Genomic DNA, 20560 nt, shown 5'->3' with positions numbered 1-20560 from the left:
CGTTGTCTAATGCAAATGCGAAATGTCCTGCGCATTCAGTATAACAACTACTGCAACGACGCGATTATCTCGATTCGCAACATTTATTTGTCACCTTCGTTGACCTCATCGCTGATGTTGCTTTCAAGTTTCTTTCGAAGAGCAAACCACATTCTTCGTAGCCGAATTGTGAGACCAGAGGCTTCTGCTGTTGGCGATGTAGCCAGGCCCTATCAGATCGCTTCCGTATATGGCGGTCGGACGGAAAGCAAACTCTACAGTTGGGGGTATTATTGGCTCGATACGTTAAAATGACTGCGAGAAGTAAGCGCTTAACTGTTTGTTGTTGTGGTCTTCAGTCCTGAGACTGGTTTGAAGCAGCTCTCTATGCTACTCTATCCTGTGCAAGCTTCTTCATCTCCCAGTACGTACTGCAACCTACATCCTTCTGAATCTGCTTAGTGTATTGATCTCTTGGTCTCCCTCTACGATTTTTACCCTCCACGCTGCCCTCCAATGCTAAATTTGTGATCCCTCGATGCCTCAGAACATGTCCTACCAACCGATCCTTTCTTCTAGTCAAGTTGTGCCACAAACTTCTCTTCTCCCCAATCCTGTTCAATACCTCCTCATTAGTTACGTGATCTACCCACCTTATCTTCAGCATTCTTCTGTAGCACCACATTTCGAAAGCTTCTATTCTCTTCTTGTCCAAACTAGTTATCGTCCATGTCTCACTTCCATACATGGCTACACTCCATACAAATACTTCCAGAAACGACTTCCTGACACCTAAATCTATACTCGATGTTAATAAATTTCTCTACTTGAGAAACGCTTTCCTTGCCATTGCCAGTCTACATTTTATATCCTCTCTACTTCGACCATCATCGGTTATTTTACTCCCTAAATAGCAAAACTCCTTTACTACTTTAAGTGTCTCATATCCTAATCTAATTCCTTCAGCATCACCCGACTTAATTTGACTACATTCCATTATCCTCGTTTTGCTTTTGTTGATGTTCATCTTATATCCTCCTTTCAAGACACTGTCCATTCCGTTCAACTGCTCTTCCAAGTCCTTTGCTGTCTCTGACAGAATTACAATGTCATCGGCGAACCTCAAAGTTTTTACTTCTTCTCCATGAATTTTAATACCTACTGCGAATTTTTCTTTTGTTTCCTTTACTGCTTGCTCAATATACAGATTGAATAACATCGGGGAGAGGCTACAACCCTGTCTCACTCCTTTCCCAACCACTGCTTCCCTTTCATGCCCCTCGACTCTTATAACTGCCATCTGGTTTCTGTACAAATTGTAAATAGCCTTTCGCTCCCTGTATTTTACCCCCGCCACCTTCAGAATTTGAAAGAGAATATTCCAGTCAACATTGTCAAAAGCTTTCTCTAAGTCTATAAATGCTAGAAACGTAGGTTTGCCTTTTCTTAATCTTTCTTCCAAGATAAGTCGTAAGGTCAGTATGCCTCACGTGTTCCACTTCACAGTCATAGCGGACCTCCAACCTATTTAAATCTAAACATCCTAGCCTTATTTATCAGCCTACTTAATCTATCTTTCTTCCTTCAGTTTTGAGACGAAAACCAGAACGTTCCCAAACACCGCCATGGTGCCAAACCTCGATTCGTTTATATATCTTGAGGTGATGTTTGATTCGGAAGACGTACGCTATCGAATGTTGTGTCCTTCCAATTGGTAGGCGGTTTAGTTTCGTATTTCTTACAGATGTTATCTGCCACCTACACGTTCCATTGCTACTACTGAGTGGCGTTTCGCATGTAGAAGGCGTGATCCGAAATGGGTGCTTTACGTAAAATTCTTCGACGAGGATGGTGTAGGGAAGCAGCCTACTCACGCTGTAGTTAATTCACATCAGTTTCCATTGTGTGCCAGCCAGTCTGCTGTAACTAGCTCTGATGTCATAAATGTTGCGCAATACCTTAAAAATCAAGCAAATGACCTAAAACTTTTCTAGCATGTCAGGAATAATACTAAATTAATGTGTGTTAAATATCAGTTCGATAACTTCAGCTATTTTCGAAATTTGGACGTTTTTCTAAAAAAAATCATTGGCGCAACAGAAAAGAGCTAGAGACTTCAAAATTTATACTTAGATTCATGTTTCATAATGATTTAATAAAAATAGTACTTTGGATTTCACAAATTGAGACTTTAGTGGAAATTCATGATTTTCTGGTTTTCGTCTCAAAACTGTAGGAAGCAAGATAGATTAAGTAGGCTGATAAATAAGGCTAGGATGTTTAGATTTAAATAGGTTGGAGGTCCGCTATGACTGTGAAGATGTGAAAAGTTTCTTTTAAATACCTATAAAATTATAGCGATAGCGGATCTCAAAAGGGCCAGTTCAGAGCTCATCTACTGCGTGCAGTGTAATTTAATTAATTCTCTCGCCCAAAATATTTAACTTTGCCACGTCAAAATTTTATTATCAATACTTACCTGCGTGCTGAATGCACGTTTAAATTAAGAGCTTCATCGGCCATCAGCAAAAGAAGCTATAAATTATTATGTAACTTGAAGTGGGGCGTTACTAGCCCAGCGGCTAGTCGGGAGAGCCGATTTGATCAGGCGTTCCCTTAGCCGTCCGCACCGCGGCTATATATATCCATCCGCACCGCGGCTATATATATAAGAGCGCTGCGCGAGGAAGGAAGGCCCCAGTTCTCTCCAGACGCTGAATAACACGCCATCTGTGTCGGGAGTCGCGCCGCATCGGTATCACTGCTACAAACAGCCTCGGGTGCCGTATTAAGTTACTAGAGATACGCGGAACCATGAAATCATTTCAAGTGAAGGATTAATTCTGGGATGATTTTCATTATCTAGCTTCAGTTTGCGTATTGTCGTATTTTCACGTGCCGTCGCGGGACAGACATTCTACCAATTATTTAGCGTGGCGTTTGATGAAATATTCTCATCAAATTATGGCGAGCATTCTTTTTAACATTTAATTCGGACATTTATAGTTGCATCAGCGCATTAGACTCTGAACTGCTCTGTTAGTTAGGTTGTAGGGATACTTGTGTTTTTTATCAGTGAATTTCAGAATATACTCAACTATTTTGGAAAATCGTTTTTGATTAGAAATCCCGAACAATCTCCTAATTCCTCAGAGCTATAAGCTGCAGCTATAATGGTATTCTCAGATGAAGTGGGCACTAGGAACTCTAATTACCGGCTTACGTTTTGTTAAATCACTTTCTGGGAGCTAAAAAAGTAAATAGAGAGCCAGTGTTGAGAACGGCGAAAGACAGCATTAACAACATTCTAAAAGCCTGAAACTGATTCAACATTCAAACATTTGTATTGCAAGCATTTTATCAGCAAATTTAATTTCACGAAATAACTCGCCGCCCCACATATGGTGCATCGGCCGGGAAATCAACTAAGTGAAAGTGATTTTTAACTATTCGGATTCGCGAGTGAAATGCGACACGCAACTGAGTATAGAACAGTGAATGTGTTACGTGTGCATGTGGACGACGCAATTGGATTAACAACACATCTGGATTGACGGAGCTGGCACTGAGTCTAGCGGTGCTGCCGGCATCGCGAGAAGCCAGTCTCGCCGCACCGCAGTCGTCCGCTGGAGCAGCCGGCGCAGCGCCTGCAATTGCGGGCCACGCAAACACACAACAGCCGTCGGAGAGCTGTCTGCAGTTCAACGCGCCACGTCGCATCAGGAATCCTGGTACGCCGCGCCGGCAACGCCATAAGTCGTGCAGAAGGAACTAAGTTAAGTGAAAAGCTGTTAAAAATTTTACTAACCTGCACTAAAAGACTGTCGGCGATGGAACCGCCAAAAGAAACTGAAGTTAAACTTAAATCAGAACCTATGTCTGTTGAGGGAACTGTAAATTCAGACAACGTTTCAAGTGTAAATATGCATGAAAGTAGTAATGTTAAAGTGAAATATGAAGTATTGTCTCCTGACAGTAGTATGGGAAGGGGCAATGATTCAATAATAGAGACCCCTGTAGTAAAGCAGAAAGTAGAAATTGTAAATTTATTGGATGATAGTTTCTCTGATGAATTAAAGATGAAGCAATCATCAGAGATGGTAGAGTTTAAGAAGGAGAAGTTAGATATGACTAATCAATCAGAAGTTTCATTTAGTTTTGATGATTCTGGTGTTGGAGCTAGTTTTTCGTCACCTGAGTGTGATAAAAAGCCAGGTAGTGAGCAACCCAAAGATGCTGGGGCTGTTGATTTAAATGTTATATTACAAGCAATAGCTGCCAGTAATGCAAAAATGACTGCTGATTTAAAAACTGATATAATTGAGGTAAATAACAGGATTGTGGCCAGCCAGACCAATTTTAATAAACGGTTTGAGGCAATGGACAATAAATTAGAATCCAATAATGCTGAGTTAAAGTCTGAAATAAGTGAACAGGTCAAAAACAGTAATGCTGAATTAAAGTCTGAGATTGTGGCCAGCCAAACAAATTTTAATAAACGATTGGAGGTAATGGACGATACCTTCAAGGCAGGTTGCAATAAGTTGAAAGAGGATCTAGACAGTTTGAATTATAAAATTGACTACAACCATGAGGATATTAAGAAAAAGGTTGCTCAACAATTTTCTGAAATGTATAAAACGGTAAAATCCGAAGTTGCTGAGGTTCGCAAGGACTTCCAAATGGAAGATGCGAAGCTGGAGCACAAGTTAACAGAAAAGATCGAGGCGGAATCTGAACTGTGCTCAGATAGATTTAAAGATGTTAATATTAAAGTAAACATATGTCAAGCAGACGTAGATGCAATTAAAACTGATACTACTCATATTGTGCAAAGAGTAGATAATGTTGAATTGAGAGTAGAAAATATCAGTACTAACATTGCTAACATTGAGAGTAAAGTAGCTTCAGTAACTTCTGGTAATGGTAGTATACAACAAGTTGTAGCTGCAAACACCGCTTTTATCGGGTGTCGGCAGTTCTTGCGATTCGATCCAGATAAAAATATCCACCCGCTAGATTTCTGGAATGATTTTGAAGATGTGATTCCACCAACTTGGTCTGAACGAGAGAAAATCTCATTTATTAAAAGCCATTTAGCAGGTGACGCCATGCGTTGGTCAGCTGATGTTATGTTGAAGTGTAAAACATTAGCGGAGTTTAAAACAGCTTTCATTAATGAATATTGGTCTAGTAATAAGCAAAATGAAGTGTTGAGAGAATTTTGGAGTGGAAAACGCTTCAATGCAGGCAAGGAATCTATTAAAGAGTTTGCTAGGTCATGGATTTCACGTTTGTCACATTTGGCGGAAAAGCTAAAGCCAGAAATGATTATACTAGGTCTTGAAGCCAAACTGCCATGGTATTGGCAAACTAGAATTATATCTGCCCCTAGAGACAATCTGGATCGTTTCATTGAGTATCTGGAACGTGTAGAACGTGTTGCTGCCAATGAGGAGCACGCACGTAATAACAGAAATGCCAATAACAATAGTAGTAATTTTAGGAACGAGCAAAATGGCAATGTAAACATCAGAACAGTAGGTATTCGCCATCCTAAGAGAGGTAGGAATTGGGGAAATAATTATCAGAACCAACAATGGCGTCCAAGGGATAATAATTTTGTTCCAAACAGAAATATGCATGTAAACAACAGTACGGAAAGTAATGCTGTGCCAGTCAACTATAATGAAACTAAAGGAAACAGTAGTAGGCCGAGGCAGGAAAACTAGTTCCCGTCTATGAGGACACTGGCGCTCACCAGGCGGTTACTTTTCCTAAGCCATTAGTTAAGGGAATTGGTAAGACAGATCAGAATACTCAAACTGAACATGTGGATAAAGAGTCGGTAGCATCTAAGGATACAACAGAAATATTAGATCACTCACAGTATTTGATAGATACCGTGTTAGAGACGCTTTCTAAGTGGGAAGAGAAAGAGAAGGCGCAGCAGTGTAACGATAGGGAGGAGCTACAAAATACTGAATTGACAGGTGAAGAAGCAGAAGAAATTCATGCTTATATTTACGATGAAGATGATGTGCTCTTATCTAAAGTGCCTGTGCAGGATGTTGATAATGTACTAATAGGTTTAGGACAGGAGATAAGTAAGAATGTAGAGGGTAGGCTGTTGAGGGTCGATGAACCCAGTAGCTGTGACCAGTTGTCACTTGAGAAGGAAACCGACGATAATGGTAAAAGTGGTTTAGCTGTAACTAGTGTTATGCCCGGTCTGGAGACGCAGAATCGCTCAGACTACAGTAATTTGGGTTATGTTCAGCAAACTAAATGTAATGAAGTCGTGCGGTGTTTCGATTTAAAATTAATAGACCTACTTGAAAAGGCAGCTGAAAATGTAATTCAGGAAACCCCTACACACTGTGACCTAAATGTAATGAAGACAGATGTCAATCACTTTAGTTGGAGACAAATCCAAAAGGAACTACTAGATGAATTTGAGGAACCACCTGTACAACCTAGAATAAGCCACCCTATAATAATAGTGAATATGTTGGGTATCAATGTACGTTGTCTCTTAGACAGTGGAAGTGAGGTGAGTGCAATATCTCAGTCCTTCTTTGATGCATTACCTGGTAAAGACAAGCTTACAGTAATGAGAGTATCAGGACTAAGAATAATTGGTGCTACTGGCAAGGTTTCAAAAACGGTAAAGCAAGAAGCTTTACTACCCTTTAACATTAATGGTAATTTAATTGATCATCCATGTTTAATTGTAAACAATCTCAGTATTGAGGTTTTAATTGGCATAGATTTCTTGTCAAAATATCAGAGTGTTGTTGACTTTGAAAGAAGCCAGTTAAAAATGGTCTTGCCAATAACCGGAGTAATTATAGTACCTTTTAGTGATAAACATGTTGTAACTGATGATGCAACTTGGGAGCTGCCTATACGAGTTCTGAAAAATAGGAGGTATTGGGACGAAGGTGTTAATCTTAGTAACAGTAAGCTGAACACAGAAGAAGAAGAAGAAGCAATTATTTTAGACAAAATAGAAGCTAAATTGCAGGAAATCGATAAGATTTCCGCCAATCAGAAGGAAGAACTGAGACAGGTTCTAAAAAGGCATCAGAAGGTATTTTCAGATCGACGTGGCGTGGTCAAAGGTTATGAATGAATGCTGTAGGGAGGAGGTTGTTCTGTAACCTCTACACAGTGTGGCAGCTGTGCAGTCCCAGCTGTGTGAGATCTTTCCATTTCAGGTCTCACTCAATCTTCATCTTTTCTATCCACCAAAGTTTCGACTCCTTCTTTGCAATACTAAAATTTTCCGTCATGACTATCAAGTCAGCATTCAGCCAATGAATGCTGTAGGGAGGAGGTTGTTCTGTAACCTCTACACAGAGTGGCAGCTGTGCAGTCCCAGCTGTGTGAGATCTTCTTTCCATTTCAGGTCTCACTCAATCTTCATCTTTCCTATCCACAAAAGTTTCGACCTTTTCTTTCCAAATATTAAAATTTTCCGTCATGACTATCAAGTCAGCATTCAGCCAATGAATGCTGTAGGGAGGAGGTTGTTCTGTAACCTCTACACAGTGTGGCAGCTGTGCAGTCCCAGCTGTGTGAGATCTTCTTTCCCTTTCAGGTCTCACTCATTCTTCATCTTTCCTATCCACAAAAATTTCGACCTTTTCTTTCCAAATACTAAAATTTTCTGTCATGACTATCAAGCCAGCATTAAGCCAATGAATGCTGTAGGGAGGAGGTTGTTCTGTAACCTCTACACAGTGTGGCAGCTGTGCAGTCCCAGCTGTGTGAGATCTTTTTTCCCTTTCAGGTCTCACTCATTCTTCATCTTTCCTATCCACAAAAGTTTCGACCTTTTCTTTCCAAATACTAAAATTTTCTGTCATGGCTATCAAGCCATGAGTTCTGTAACCATGCTATCCACCGATTAGTGAAGAAAAATACCTAATGTGACAAACCTAATAGTGACAAACAATAGAGAAGTATGATGTAATTAAGATACAATGTATTTGAGTAACAAGTATGTATAGAACCCTGGTACTATGGTAAGTACAGAGTGTTGTTTTATTGGAAATGGTCCCACAATAGTATATTAAAAAGATGTACAAATTCGTGTTCAAGCAGGATCTGAAGTGGCAATGAAACATGTTGTATGCTGTAGAGCTAACTAAGAAATAGTAAAAGAGATTGCTTAGTGTTAGGAAAAATATGCAGATAAGTTGTAAAATTAAACTCACCTGGTGTAGCAAGGAAAGGCAGTGTAATAGAATTGAGCAGTGTTTGTGGTTGAGACGTGAAGGACACGTCCCTGAAGTATTTATAAGGTTGGAGCTGGCCATTATTTTAGTGTAGTGTGTGACAGGACACACCTACACGTATTGAGGTTATGAGTTGGAGGCGTAAGTGCGACCATAGGTACCCTTATGTTAGATGAGACAGAGCAGCTCATGGTGTTCTACAGGTTTAAGGAATTTAGCATTACACTCGTCCATAATTACTTGATGCACTTTAGTGGTAGGTCTGAGAGAGACTACCTGAGGTTTCAGCGTCCGATCGAGTGGAAATGGTTTGCTACGTGAGCAAACTGATCAGCTACAATACACTATGAATATGAAATAAATGTGCTATCCTATGCTTTAAATATTAATAGAGTGAGTGTTAAATAAGAACATACACTAGCAAAATAAATAAGTAACACACTGACAGACGTGAAACATTATTTTACCTCAGCATAAATACACTTCAAAGTAAGTAAGTACTTAATTGCAGATGTGGAACTAACACAACAGCAGAGGACCAATAAGTGGATTTTGTAGTCAACTAAACGTAGTGTGTTTTGACCACTCAGAACTGTACTATTACCAAAAGTTACTCACATGTACAAAGAAGCTGAGAAAACAACCACTAATCAAATATACTCATACTAACTCTAAGAATAAGGTAATCAAAGATGAGTCAGTTACGTAAATAAAATGCAGATTTGTCAGGAATGTACCGAGCATTGGTTCAGTGTTCCGGCCCAGAAATAATAAATTGATGTTAAATAGGATTCATGATTGTATGCCTTGAGCATAGATTTTCTCTAGTACGTGACTAACGGTGTTTTGAGCCAATTGTTTACCGATTTTATGACAATTAAGTAACCACGAGAGAAATATTGAAAAAGTTCTGTTAATTTGTTCCAGCAAAATACTGAAAGATAAAATGTATATATCCCCATTTCATTGTGACCCACCATTAGATGTTAAGTGAACAGAGTCTGAGGCACTCTTTTTGTTTGTTCTACAGGACAAACCAGATAATGGCAGCCTGGTAGCTGCGTGAAAGCGTGGAGTGACTTGGACACAACTCACAGTGACCCCTCCCCTTTCCCCCATGTAAGTTAGAGAGAATGTGAAGGACGCACACCATAGCAACTTCCCCTCCTCTACCCTTGTGAATGGAAGTGTAGGACGCCAGCCAAAGCGGCTACAACCACGTGTGTAAAAATTATTTGTGAACTTTTCTTTCAGGTTTAGAAAAGACTGCTAAGAGATAATCATCTGTTTATGTATCATGTTATTTTCTTTGAATTTGTGTATGTAAAAATGTATTTAATGTATTTAATGGATCTAAGACTTTCATAATTTTTCAATTTGTATGTGTTTGTTTGTCTAAGGCAATATGTATGCCAAAATATTTCATTGACTTTGCTTAAAATTTTGAGTAATGACATTGTTTAAAAGGCAGTGAACATGCCCACAATTTAAATAATTAATGTAGGTAATCAGTTTTCTTTAATGTTTCTACATGTTTATATTTCAATTTTGATTTTTTATAGGGAGTTAAACTGTACTCTTGCTTCCCTTTTTGTAATTAAATATTTTTCTCATTCATTAACATTCATAAACAAAAAATTTAAGTAGAAGGTGATGTAGGGAAGCAGCCTACTCACGCTGTAGTAAATTCACATCAGTTTCCATTGTGTGCCAGCCAGTCTGCTGTAACTAGCTCTGACGTCATAAATGTTGCGCAATACCTTAAAAATCAAGCAAATGACCTAAAACTTTTCTAGCATGTCAGGAATAATACCAAATTAATGTGTGTTAAATATCAGTTCGATAACTTCAGCCATTTTCGAAATTTGGACGTTTTTCTAAAAAAATCATTGGCGCAACAGAAAAGAGCTAGAGACTTCAAAATTTATATTTAGATTCATCTTTCATAATAATTTAATAAAAATAGTACTGTGGATTTCACAAATTGAGACTTTAGTGGAAATTCATGATTTTCTGGTTTTCGTCTCAAAACTGAAGGAAGCAAGATAGATTAAGTAGGCTGATAAATAAGGCTAGGATGTTTAGATTTAAATAGGTTGGAGGTCCGCTATGACTGTGAAGATGTGAAAAGTTTCTTTTGAATACCTATAAAATTATAGCGATAGCGGATCTCAAAAGGGCCAGTTCAGAGCTCATCTACTGCGTGCAGTGTAATTTAATTAATTCTCTCGCCCAAAATATTTAACTTTGCCACGTCAAAATTTTATTATCAATACTTACCTGCGTGCTGAATGCACGTTTAAATTAAGAGCTTCATCGGCCATCAGCAAAAGAAGCTATAAATTATTATGTAACTTGAAGTGGTGCGTTACTAGCCCAGCGGCTAGTCGGGAGAGCCGATTTGATCAGGCGTTCCCTTAGCCGTCCGCACCGCGGCTATATATATAAGAGCGCTGCGCGAGGAAGGAAGGCCCCAGTTCTCTCCAGACACTGAATAACACGCCATCTGTGTCGGGAATCGCGTCGCATCGGTATCACTGCTAAAAACAGCCTCGGGTGCCGCATTAAGTTACTAGAGATACGCGGAACCATGAAATCATTTCAAGTGAAGGATTAATTCTGGGATGATTTTCATTATCTAGCTTCAGTTTGCGTATTGTCGTATTTTCACGTGCCGTCGCGGGACAGACATTCTACCAATTATTTAGCGTGGCGTTTGATGAAATATTCTCATCAAATTATGGCGAGCATTCTTTTTAACATTTAATTCGGACATTTATAGTTGCATCAGCGCATTAGACTCTGAACTGCTCTGTTAGTTAGGTTGTAGGGATACTTGTGTTTTTTATCAGTGAATTTCAGAATATACTCAACTATTTTGGAAAATCGTTTTTGATTAGAAATCCCGAACAATCTCCTAATTCCTCAGAGCTATAAGCTGCAGCTATAATGGTATTCTCAGATGAAGTGGGCACTAGGAACTCTAATTACCGGCTTCACGTTTTGTTAAATCACTTTCTGGGAGCTAAAAAAGTAAATAGAGAGCCAGTGTTGAGAACGGCGAAAGACAGCATTAACAACATTCTAAAAGCCTGAAACTGATTCAACATTCAAACATTTGTATTGCAAGCATTTTATCAGCAAATTTAATTTCACGAAATAACTCGCCGCCCCACAATGGGATTCGAACCCACGCGTGCAGAGCACATTGGATTAGCAGTCCAACGCCTTAACCACTCGGCCAACTCGTCTGATGCATCGGAAACTGCGTCCCTCGCTAGTCCTTACGGAAAGAAGTCGTTTGTCGATTCCAAAACGCATCGTACTGTGGCTGGTGTTAACGCTGTAACGCCCTGCTGCAGTGCAGCTGACCAAGCTCCCACTCGTGAATCATTTAATGATGGCATCCGTCCACGTTGGTATCCGATCGGAGGAAAGTAGTCGGCCCACTTACTTACTGCAGAAATAAGCACCGAATCGTCGTGTAGCGTTGTCTAATGCAAATGAGAAATGTCCTGTGCATTCAGTATAACAACTACTGCAACGACGCGATTATCTCGATGCGCAACATTTATTTGTCACCTTCGTTGACCTCATCGCTGATGTTGCTTTCAAGTTTCTTTCGAAGAGCAAACCACGTTCTTCGTAGCCGAATTGTGAGACCAGAGGCTCCTGCTGTTGGCGATGGAGCCAGGCCCTATCAGATCGCTTCTGTATATGGCGGTCGGACGGAAAGCAAACTGTTGAGAGGACAGAATGGGAAAAATTAGAATCTACTAGAGGAGTTGGAAATTGTAAACATCTCTATGTCGGTCAAAAATAAGTTGCAGAAAGATCAGTTGAATAGGTGAAACCTAGTACGCTATGTGATCAAAAGTATCTGGACACCTGGCTGAAAATTACTTACAAGCTCGTGGCGCCCTCCATCGTTATCCTGGCATTCTATGTTGTGTTGGCCCACCCTTAGCCTTGATGACAGTTTCCACTCTCGCAGGCATATGTTCAGTCAGGTGCTGGTAGGTTTGTTGGGTAATGCCAGCACATTCTTCACGAAGTGCTGCATTGAGGAGAGGTATCGATATCTGTCGGTGAGGCCTGACACGAATTCGGCGTTCCAAAACATCCCAAAGATGGTCTATGGGATTCAGGTCAGCAGTCTGTGCAGGCTAGTGGATTACAGGGATGTTATTGTCGTCCAACCACTCAGCCACAGGCCGTGCGTTACGAACAGGTTCTGGACAGTGGTGAAAGATGCAACCGCCATCCCCGAATTGCTCTTCAACAGTGGGAAGCACGAAGGTACTTAAAACATCAATGTAGTCCTGTGCAGTGATTGTGGCACGAAAAACGTCAAGGGGTGCAAGCCACCTCCATGAAGAACACGACCACACCGTAACACCACCGCCTCCGAATTTTACTTTTTGCACTACACACGCTGGCAAATGACGTTCATCCGGCATTCGCCATACCCAGACCTTGCCATCGAATCGCCACATTGTGTACCATGATTCGTCACTGCACACAACGTTTTTCCACTGTTCAGTCGTCCAATGTTTAGACTCCTTACATCAAGCAAGGCGTCGTTTGGCGTTTACCGGCGTGATGTGTGGCTTATGAGCAGCCGCTCGACCAAGAAATCCGTTTTCTCGCCTCCCGCCTAACTGTTGTAGTACTTGCAGTGGAGCTTGATGCAGTTTGGTATGTGTGGTGGTCTGGATAAAGGTCTGCCTATTACACATCACGATCCTCTTCAACCGTCGGCGGTCTCTGTCAGTCAACAGACGAGGTCGGCATGTACGCTTTTGTGCTGCACGTACCCCTTCACGTTTTCACTTCACTATCACGTCGGAAACAGTTGACCTAGGGATGTTTAGGTGTGTGGAAATTTCACTTAAGACGTAAGACGCAAATGACACCCATTCACTTGACCACGTTCGAAGTCTGTGAGTTCCGCAAAGCGCCCCATTCTGCTCCCCCACGATATATAATGACTACTGAGGTCGCTTATATGGAGTACCTGGCAGTATGTGGCAGCACAATGCACCTAATATGAAAAACGTAAGTTTTGTGGGGTGTCCGGATACTTTTGATCAGATAGTGTGTATTATGATGCAATGCTTGCATTGTTTGGAATGTTAATCCACGCCTTTCATTTTGTCGACAGCCTAATTTTCAACTTGTTTGTTTTGTTGTATATGAAGCCTAATTTTTAACTTATTTGTTTTGTTGTATATGAAGTTAGGGGAGTTATGTTTCAGGTGGAGGCTTATTAACGATCTTACATTATATTAGGTGACTTTACTTTTTTCTATGCTGTAAATTATATTTTTATTCTAATGATGAGAAATAAGTCTTTTTAATAGTTTTGAATGATTAAGACTGCCCCTGTTCGTGTTGCCTTGATGTTTAGGTTGTTGGTTTTGTATACATACCCCGGGCAGGCACTCTAAAATTTAGCTAGTATGACAAATTTAGTGACATATTTTGCTTTGCTAATTTACGCCATAATTTTGACTATTTTTCTGTTTTATACAAGGATACCTTAATGTAGTGTTAGCTTTATGTGGTTGCAATTGTTTGCTAATATGCGTCTTAACGTATTAGGCTTATGTAGTCTTTTTATTTCGCAAATGTGCCTTATTCCGGTCATACTCGCCATCTGGGCACCTCTTGCCACACTAAACGCCGTGTTTACATCTTGTTCTGTCACAGTTACATTGTAGTGCGTACTGGGTTTGGCACATATAGCGTTTATTTTTGTAAGCATGATCCTAATTTGTACTACTATGGCCGTGCCAGTTGGTGTATTCAACGTAACATGCGACCTCTGTATATCTTCTTAATAATACACTGGCGGTTTTCTTTTCTTTTAACTGGATTCACCTTCCATTTTATGTATTTTTATGATGGACGGATTACATTTCCAGTTCCTGTTGCGTCCTTTTTCTATTTCGTATCGCCGTATGACAAATGGAGATCTTATATCTATTTTTACACCCTACGATGTGGATAGGAACTGTGCTTGCTGTGAGCGGACATAAGGAGAATCTGCTGCTGGAAGCAGCGTTGGCTACCTTCGACATGCTTCTGGCTAATGTTCAAGGTTGCGGCGCTGTGGACGAGACCTGCGACACCTATGATACTTTTGGAATCCCCTGGTAATCCGGATGCCGCTGCATAGAGCCCCTCAGGGAAACAGCAGGCAAGGCAGAAAAGATTGCCAGCGTGCACTCGGTATGTTTGCTGCGTGGCCCGTCCATTATGTGGAAGAGGCCCAGCCGGGAGCTATCGAGCATACTGGGTGCAATCGGCTGAATGTAGTGGCACATGTCGGCACGAATGACGCCTGACGCTCGGGTTCTGAGAGCATCCTCTGCTCCTTTCGGCGGATGGCTAATTTGGTGAAGGCAATTAGCATCGCTCGCGGGTTGAAAGCTAAGCTGTCTATTTGTAGCGTCGTTTCCAGAGTTGATAGCGGTTCTCTGGTTTGGAGCAGAGTAGAAGGTCTAAACCAGAGGCTGAGACGATTCTGCGACGGTATAGGAGGCAAATTTCTCGACATCCACTATCGGGTACGGAATTATGGGGTACCCTTTAGTAGGTCAGGCGTGCACTACACACAGGAAGCGGCTATTAGGCTAGCAGAGTACGTGTAGTGTGCACATTGGGCTTCTTTAGGTTAGAGAAACCCTCCCTTGGGATCAGAGACGATTTACCTGATATATTAGCCAGAATGTAATGCGATAACGTTTGTCGTCGCAGATCGTAGACATAAAAGGTTAATACTATTTCAGTAAAATGCAGGAGACTCCAAGGAAAGGTCGCAAAATTAGTGTCGATTGCTGAAGATTATAAAGCGCAGATAGTATTAGGAACAAAAATTTGGCTGAAACCGGGCGTTAATGACAATGAAATCTTAAGTTTAGACGGCAATATTTATTATAATGATAGGTTAGTCGCCAATGGTGGCGGCGTGTTTATTGCAGCAAAGAATTCGATAAAATCCAGCGAGTTAATCTAGGTGAAGTTAATTATCGAAAGTGGGTCAAAAATGGTAATCGGATGCTTTTATAGACCGCCTGGGTCAGGAGTTCTAGTGACAGAGCGCTTCAGACAGAAAATGCAGAATATCGTTAGTAATTTTCCTGATCGTGCTGTTGTAATAGAGGGTTACTTCAGCTTGCCAGGTGTAGGTTGGGATTGTCATGTTATCAAAACTCGCGCCAGAAACAGTGATTCGTATGACACTGTTCTGGATATCTTCTCCGAAAATTACTACGAGCAGATAGTTAGCGAAACAAGTCGTGAGGGTGACGTCTTAGACCTCCTGGCAACAAACAGACCTGAACTTATCGAATCAATTAACCCAGAGCAAGGTATCAGTGACATAAGGCTTCTATGACGACGGGTCCTACAAGGAATGTTAAGAAAGGTAGGAAGATATATTTGCTCAGCAAGAGTGACAGGACACAAATTTCAGATTATCTGAACAGTCAGCATCAAATATACGCTGATGAGGACCAAGATGTGGTCAGCAAATGGAAAAAATTCCAAGGAAACGTACAATATGCCCTAGACCAATATGTTTCCAGTTAAGGGATGGGAAAGACCTACCATGGTATAACAGTCACCTCAGATTCAAGAGAAAGATCTGGCTGAGAAAAGCTGAAAGAAGCGAAAATGAGCGTAATGAGATCAATGAAAGAAGCGTTCAGTGAATTTGAAAGTAAAACTTTGTCAACCGATCCTAATAACGACCCTAACAGGTTTTAGTAGAATGTAAAATCAGCAAGTGGGTCAAGAACCATCTATTCATTCACTCAGGGAACATACTGGCACCCAAAACGGAAGATGACAGAAGCAAAGACGAAATACTGAATTCGGTCTTCCAAAATCGTTTCACCGCGGAAGACAGTAACGCGGTCCCTCCTTTCAATCGTCATACGATCGTCGAGATGGCAGATATTGAGATAACCGATGGCGAAATAGAAAAACAGCTACAATCGCTCAGTAGCGGAAAGGCTTCAGGACCAGATGAGATACCTATAAGATTCTACAAAGATTATGCGAAAGAACTTGCTCCCCTTCTAGCAGTAATCGCTTAAGCAACGAAGACTGCCTAACGACTCGAAGAAAGCGCAGGTCATTCCCGTTTTTAAGAAGGGGCGTAGGACAGATGCACACAATTGTAGACCTATATCGTTGACGTCCGTCTGTTGTAGAATTATGGAACATATTTTATGCTCAAGATTTATAACTTTCTTGCAGAAGGAAAATCTCCTCTATAAAAATAAACATGGATTCCGCAAACAGAGATCCTGCGAAACTCAGCTCACTCTGTTACTCCATGAGATTCACAGTGTCGTAGACAATGGCTCTCAGGTTTTTGCCATGTTCTTTGACTTCAGGAAGGCATTCGACCCCGTCCCGCACTGCCGTTTAGTGAAAAAAAATACGAGCTTATCGAGTATCGGAGTAAATTTGTGACTGGGTTCAAGACTTCCTTGCAAACTGAACTCAACACGTTACTCTTAATGGAACAAAATCGACAAATGTAAAGGTAATTCCCAGTGCACTCCGGGGAAGTGTGATATTAACGTTACTGTTTACAATATATATAAATGATCTAGTAGAAAGCGTCGGATGCTCTCTAAGGGTGTTCGCAGATGGTGCGGCTGTCTATAATAACGCTAGACGATAGCAACGATTTGCAGAATGACCTCCAGAGAATTGATGAGTGGTGCAGGCTTTGGCAGTTGAACCTGAACGTAAATAAATGTAACATATTGCGCGTACATAGGAAAAGAAGTCCACTACTGTATAGCTACACTATTGATAACAAACCGTTGGAACAGTATCTGCCGTAAAATATCTAGCATTCTCAAGTGGAATGACCATATAAAACAAATGGTGGAAAGAGGAGATGCCAGACGCAGATTTTATAGGAAGAATCTTAAGGAAATGTAACTCATTGATGAAGGAAGTGGCTTATAAGGCGCTTGTTAGACACATTTTTTAGTGTTTTTTATTATCTGGGATCACTACCAGATAGGTATGATGGAAGAGATAAAGAATATAGAACGAAGAGGGGCACGTTTCGTCACAGGATCGTTTATACCGCACGAGAGCGTTACGGAGATACTCAACAAGCTGCATTGTCAGACCTTAGAAGAAAGGAGTTGTGCACCACGGAGAGATTTACTATTGAAATTTCGAGAGAGCACTTTCCGGGAGGATTCGGACAACATTTACTTCCCCCTAGATACGTCTCGAGTAATGACCATGAACGGAAAATTCGAGAATTTAGAGCGAATACAGAGGCTTCCCGACAGTCGCTCTTCCCACGCACTATCCGTAAGTGGAACAGATTTGAAGAGCTTAGTTTGTGATACAAAAAGTACTCTCCACCACACATCATTAGGTGGCTTGCGGAGTATGCTGTAGATGTAGATGGATTTCATATCGAATTATTTTTATGTCAGTTTCTATTAGTTTTAGCTAATTTTACCTATGTAGTCTGCAAGATAAAACCATCCCCCTTCCTCTATCTGTCGCTAATTGATTATTTTCTTGTTTATATAGACAATCTGACGGTGTCCCAAAGAGTAAAACATGCTCTTTACGTAAAATGTGCCCAACACCAAGTGAAAACCATCTTCCGTTCTCCAAGCAAAACCAAGAGCCTTCTTGGTAGTGTCGAGGACAACCTTGGTCTACGTAAATCAGGGGTTTATCAGATACCTTGCCAATGCGGTAGTGTATACAGAGGGCAGCCAATTCGTACCATTGAGGACCGATGCCGAGAACATCAACAGCACACTAGACTGCAACAGCCCAGTAAGTCGGAAATCGCTGAGCATTGCCTGTCGGAACTACACAGCATGGATTATGACCAAACCAAAGTCCTGACACAGACTTCCAAATACTGGGGCTGTGTCATCAAAGAAGCCATAGAGATCAGAGTAAGGGGGCCACAACTAAACCGTGACAGCGGTTACATCCTTAGCAAGGCGTGGGAACCCGCGAGCACCCGGATTAAGAGGAAAAAGGATATTTACCAGAGTGTACCGACTTCGGGGGAGGAGGGAAGAATAATGAGAGCGGTGCCGGCAGACCCTGCTGAACGAGGTGACCTAGGACGCAGCGCCCAGACGGCGGGAGAACGGACGCTGTACCTGGACCTTGCGCGGGGCGCGGACCGCGCCGACTCGTCGGAATCGCCTGAGGGAGGATCGGGAGGGGGATTGTACTATATATACATGGCGCCGGTCCACCGCCGGTCAGTACATCAGCGCACCTGATGATGGCAACGTGGTCGATTGCTGAAATATTGTTGTGTCCTATGCACACTCATACCAGGCTGCTCACCCGAGATTTATTTCGTCATAAAATACGCCTAGAGAAATTGAAGAATCACAATTCGTAACGTGTAAGTGAGTTCGTAAACCCTGTGAACTTGACCTACTATAGAATTCTTCCTTATTTCTTGTCTATTGCTCGGAATGTGCTGTTTATGAAAATCTCAGTTGTCTACTAAAATTACAATGTTTGGATTAACGGGTTGCGGCCACAGTAAAATATAAATTAACGTAATACCTCATGATTCACACGCATCACAGTTGCATTCATGGATAAACATATTACGTTATGACTATAATTTCAAAATAATCAGTTCTATGTTTGTCACTGATGAGAATCAATTTCCATTTGTGAGTGAAGCAAGGCTGAGCTCTCTGTTCCTAAGTAGCTAGATTTATTGATTTACTTTTGTAGCAATACAACAACAAAAGCAAAATTGTGTGTTTTTAATTACACCTTTTTATTGCATTTTTGTTTTCTTGTTTCACTTTATTTATTTTCTCTTATCTTTACTGAGGCAGCGAGAAGATTTAGTCCTGTTTCCTTGTGCTCCAGCCGATGATGTGCATACGTCTCTTGCCTTTCTTCCTTTTCTTCGAGTCACCTGCAAATAAAAACTTTCACGCTACAGTTGAGGTAAATGGTCAAATAATCAGGTAATAATGCATATATAAAAGGCCAAAGCCATTCATAACAAAGCCTCTACCTCCCTTTTGAGTTTCACAGTCCCCACAAATATGTACCTTCATGTACAGTAGTTACTTTCAATTTATGTAGCGCTGATTTTCCAAATTTTTCCCGGCATCCTATGTTTCATAATATAAAATAATACCGTATTATTCAATAATAATGGAAAGTAGAACTGTGCAGATTCAGGAGGATGAAAAGCAAGATTACAGTGACTCCAACATAAGGGGCCATAATTTAATAATTGAACATAAGGAAATAAGCGAATTTACTGAAGGCATACAAGAAAACAATCTCAAATAGAACTGGACAAGTACTAAACAAGAGGTAAGATTTTCAAGCAAAGGATAATAATAATACGAAATGATATGGTGACTTACACTATGCTGTTTGTAAACCTAGACGACGTTGGAAGATATAATGGAAATTTTATTAGTGCTATGATTTAAAACAATAATAACATGGAGATAAATCAGAAAATTATGGAGGCACACATATCTTATGGGGGCAGACATCTTGTTTCATTAGTTAAGTTCGTAGCGAGTGTACTGTCTACCAACAGAGAGAAGGCACGTAGAGCCTGTTCTGAATCGGAGTGATAATGTTGTGGAACAATGTAATCATGACAGTGGTACCGTATACTATTGATTCCCAGCGACCAAGAAGGTTGTTTTAAGACTTTTAAAGACTACTTTCAATTAAAAACGGGGGATGAGAGTCGTAACGCGGGGAAGTGGTATATAGGGATGCGAATTCCGATTTCTATAATCAGTCACTGTTAAAATCTCTTTCGGTGGCGAGGAGAAGTGTTGTCAACCGTGTGTAGCCCTCCTACCTATTCGGTTCTGTCAATAAACACGAACTGCACGCGCTCAGTATTTCAGCTCTGCTAGAGTCTCACTGGAGTATTACGTGTGAACTGCGTCAACAGCTGTTTAAAGAGGAGGAAATAAACGACGAGGAGCTTTTCGAAGCGCGCATTGTTTATCCAGAGAAACCAGGCACTGCATTGGCTGTATGTGGGTCGCCCTACGGCTCATACTGTTGAAATGGCTTGCACCTCAGGGGTAGCTAAGAAAATCTGACAAGAGGATTGAAAAAATGTTTTCGTATACAGCAAAAAGCTGGAAGGCATAAACAAATGGCAGTTGACCAATGGATCCATGTCTCCCAGCTGGCTCATCTGGGATATTGTGCTTCGATGGTGGAGGCATTTTAGGTACTCGAGAGGCATGTTAGGTACTCGAGAGCCTCTCCAGAGTCATGAGTTGTCAAGTGGGAGACCATTATTG

General features: G+C 41.0%; 1 non-coding gene across 1 annotated transcript; it reads right to left on the bottom strand.

Moving 5' to 3' along the window:
• Positions 1–11390: 11390 nt before the first annotated feature.
• Trnas-gcu (transfer RNA serine (anticodon GCU)) lies at positions 11391–11479 on the bottom strand. Its single transcript has one exon. It is a non-coding gene; the product is annotated as a tRNA-Ser (tRNA).
• Between the last annotated feature and the right edge of the window lie 9081 nt (positions 11480–20560).

Source organism: Schistocerca cancellata, chromosome 2 (genome assembly GCF_023864275.1).
Source record: "Schistocerca cancellata isolate TAMUIC-IGC-003103 chromosome 2, iqSchCanc2.1, whole genome shotgun sequence".
Lineage (NCBI taxonomy): Eukaryota > Metazoa > Arthropoda > Insecta > Orthoptera > Acrididae > Schistocerca > Schistocerca cancellata.
This window is presented reverse-complemented; position numbering and strand designations above follow the sequence as displayed.